This window comes from Marmota flaviventris, chromosome 7, assembly GCF_047511675.1.
Source record: "Marmota flaviventris isolate mMarFla1 chromosome 7, mMarFla1.hap1, whole genome shotgun sequence".
In the NCBI taxonomy this organism is placed as follows: Eukaryota; Metazoa; Chordata; class Mammalia; order Rodentia; family Sciuridae; genus Marmota; species Marmota flaviventris.
This window is the reverse complement of record NC_092504.1, coordinates 282,501-285,000: the sequence shown is the minus strand read 5'-3', so window position 1 is coordinate 285,000 and position 2,500 is coordinate 282,501. Positions and strand designations below refer to the sequence as shown.

Below are 2,500 nucleotides of genomic sequence, written 5' to 3'. Positions count from 1 at the left end.
GTCGGCTTCTCGCTAGGACGGTTCCAGCGTGCCGCCTTCCGCGTGGGGTACGGGGCGGAAGATCCGCCGCCCGCCCGCTGTTTCCGACGCCGAGCCGCTCCCCCGGTCGCGGTCGGGACGCGACCCGCGGTGCAGTCTCTCGGGGCGCCCGTGTGTGGGTGTGTGTGGCGCGCGCGGCGGTGTTGTGTCGTCGTGGTCGCCGTCGGGGCGCGGCCCGCGCGGGGAAGCCCTCCGGGGTGTCCCCCGCGAGGTGGTCGGGTCCCGTCGGCGGCGCCGGCGGCCTCGCCGCCGCCTCCTGACGGCCCGCCCTGGACGGCGTTCCGCCGTCGCGGGTGGGTAGCGCTGCGGTCCTCGCGTCCGGCCGGGGCCGGGGTCGGCGTCGGTTCCCGGCGTTGGGCGGTGGGGGCTCCGCCTCCCCGCGGCAGAGTGCGCTCGTCCCGTCCCCCCCTCTCCAGGTACCAAGCGCGTCCCGGCGCGGAGGTTTAAAGACCCTCAGGGGCGTCGCCCGTCCCCCTTGGTGTGTCGGGGGAGACGGGCCCGTGGGGAGCCGTGGGAGGGCCCGGCCCGACCTCTGCTCCCCCAGACTCCGCCGCCCACCCCCGGTCGGGGTGCGTGCCGCGTCCCGCCGCTGGCGGCCGCCGGGAGGGGGTGCCCGGCGGTCCCTTCGCGGCGGGCGTGTGTGCCGCTCCGCGCCGGCGGGGGGGGTGGTGGGAACCCCCGGGCGCCTGTGGGGCCCGTTCCGTGCGCCCGGCCGTGCCCCGGTGCGGTCCTGCGGCGCCGGGCGAGCCCCGTCGTGGAAAAACCTCTCGACCACCACTGGGTTTCTGTTCTGGTACCCTCGTGTGCTTGGCCGGCCGGGAGGCAAGCTCTCTCTCCCTCTCTCCCTGTCTTCGCGCTCCGTGCGCCTTGGCGGCGGGGTTGGGGGGGACTGTGGGGTGGTGGGGGGAGAGCCCGTGCCGCGCCAGGACCGGCGGGAGAGGGCCCTCGTGGCCCTCCTTCCGAAACCTCATACGACTCTTAGCGGTGGATCACTCGGCTCGTGCGTCGATGAAGAACGCAGCTAGCTGCGAGAATTAATGTGAATTGCAGGACACATTGATCATCGACACTTCGAACGCACTTGCGGCCCCGGGTTCCTCCCGGGGCTACGCCTGTCTGAGCGTCGCTTGACGATCAATCGCCCCCCCGGGGGTTTGGCTCTTCAGCCTTGCCCCCCCCGCGGGATGGCGCGGCTGGGGGTTTTCTCGCAGGGCCCGCCTCGGGACCTACGTCCCCCTAAGTGCAGACCCTGGCGGTCGGTTGGCGGTGTGCCGCTTCCCCCCCCGCCCCTCGGTGGTTGGGGGGTGTGTCGTATGGTCTGTGGCCGCCGTTGCCGCCCGCCGGCCCGCCCGCCGCCACCTGCGAGTGGAGGCCAGAGAGGAGGAGAAGGGTGCGCGGTTGCTTCCGGTCGGTCCTCGTTCTGCCCGGTTGACGGGTCGCCGTCGGCGCGCGGTCGGTGCCGCCCGCGGCGAGGGTGTCGGGTGTGTCGTGAGGGAGAGCAGCGCTGGTGCGCGCCGGTCCGCGTCCGGGTCGCCGTCCGCCCCCGACGGCGGCCCGCCCGTGGCGCCGGGCCGGTCGCCCCCGCTGCTTTTCCCCGCGTCGCGCCCCCGCCCTCCGCGGAGGCCTCCCGCCGCCGCCGCGCGGCCCGGGCTGGCTCGGACGTTCCCCGGTCGCTGGCCGCGTGCCCGCGCCCGCCCCGCCGGGGTGGGGCTCGCGCCGCGGGGGAAGGCGCGCGTGTGGCCGCGCCCCGGGGGATGCGTGCCCCGGCGGCGAGCCGCGGGACGCCGCGGTGTCGTCCGCCGTCGCGCGTTTTCCCTCCCGGGTTGTGGACGCGCCGCGCCGCTTCCCCCCGCCGTGTCCCTCCCGCGCCGGCTCCTTCGCACGGAGCGGGCCAGCGGCGGCGGGGGAAGGAGGTCGGAGCGAGCTCGCGAGGCTGTCTCCCGGTCTCGGCGCGCGTGCGGGTGGAGGCCCGCGCGGGCGGCGTCGCGTGTGTGTCGGTGTGCGCTTGGCCCTCTTTCGGCGGGGGTTGGGTCGGGGGCGACCGCCGGGTCCCGCCGCGCCCCGCTTCCCCGCCGTGTGGGCCTCCCGTCCGTCGCCGGCTCCCGCGTCGCCGTCCGCCCCTCCGCCGCGCCGGGCCGCGCCGGCCGCCCTCGCCCTCGTTTCTTTTCTCCTCTTCCGCTCCCGGTGGGGCGCCTCCTCCCGGAGGCCGGCGGCCCGTGCTCTTCGTGCGCCCGTCCCCTTCTCCTTCCCCCCCACCACCGCCTCGGCGCGGGTGGGAAGCGGGTGGGCGGGCGTCGTGGGCCGGCCCTCCGTCGGTCCTCCCTCTGTCCCTGCCGTTCGTCTCTGTGGGCTCGGGCGGGCCCGAGTGTCGTTTCTCTCGGGGGAGGAGGAGCCGAGCCCGAACCCCGGCTCCACGCACCTCCTCCGCCCTCTCTGATCCGCGACCTCAGATCAGACGTGG

General features: G+C 76.5%; 2 non-coding genes across 2 annotated transcripts in view; both read left to right on the top strand.

Annotated features, from left to right (window-relative positions):
• Positions 1-1,012: 1,012 nt before the first annotated feature.
• LOC139706556 (5.8S ribosomal RNA) lies at positions 1,013-1,165 on the top strand. Its single transcript, XR_011708180.1, has one exon. It is a non-coding gene; the product is annotated as a 5.8S ribosomal RNA (ribosomal RNA).
• Positions 1,166-2,480: 1,315 nt separating this feature from the next.
• LOC139706593 (28S ribosomal RNA) overlaps positions 2,481-2,500 on the top strand; it is a 4,746-nt gene continuing 4,726 nt past the window's right edge. The window contains exon 1 of the ribosomal RNA XR_011708217.1: positions 2,481-2,500. This exon is cut by the window's right edge and continues 4,726 nt beyond it. This is a non-coding gene — a ribosomal RNA (28S ribosomal RNA).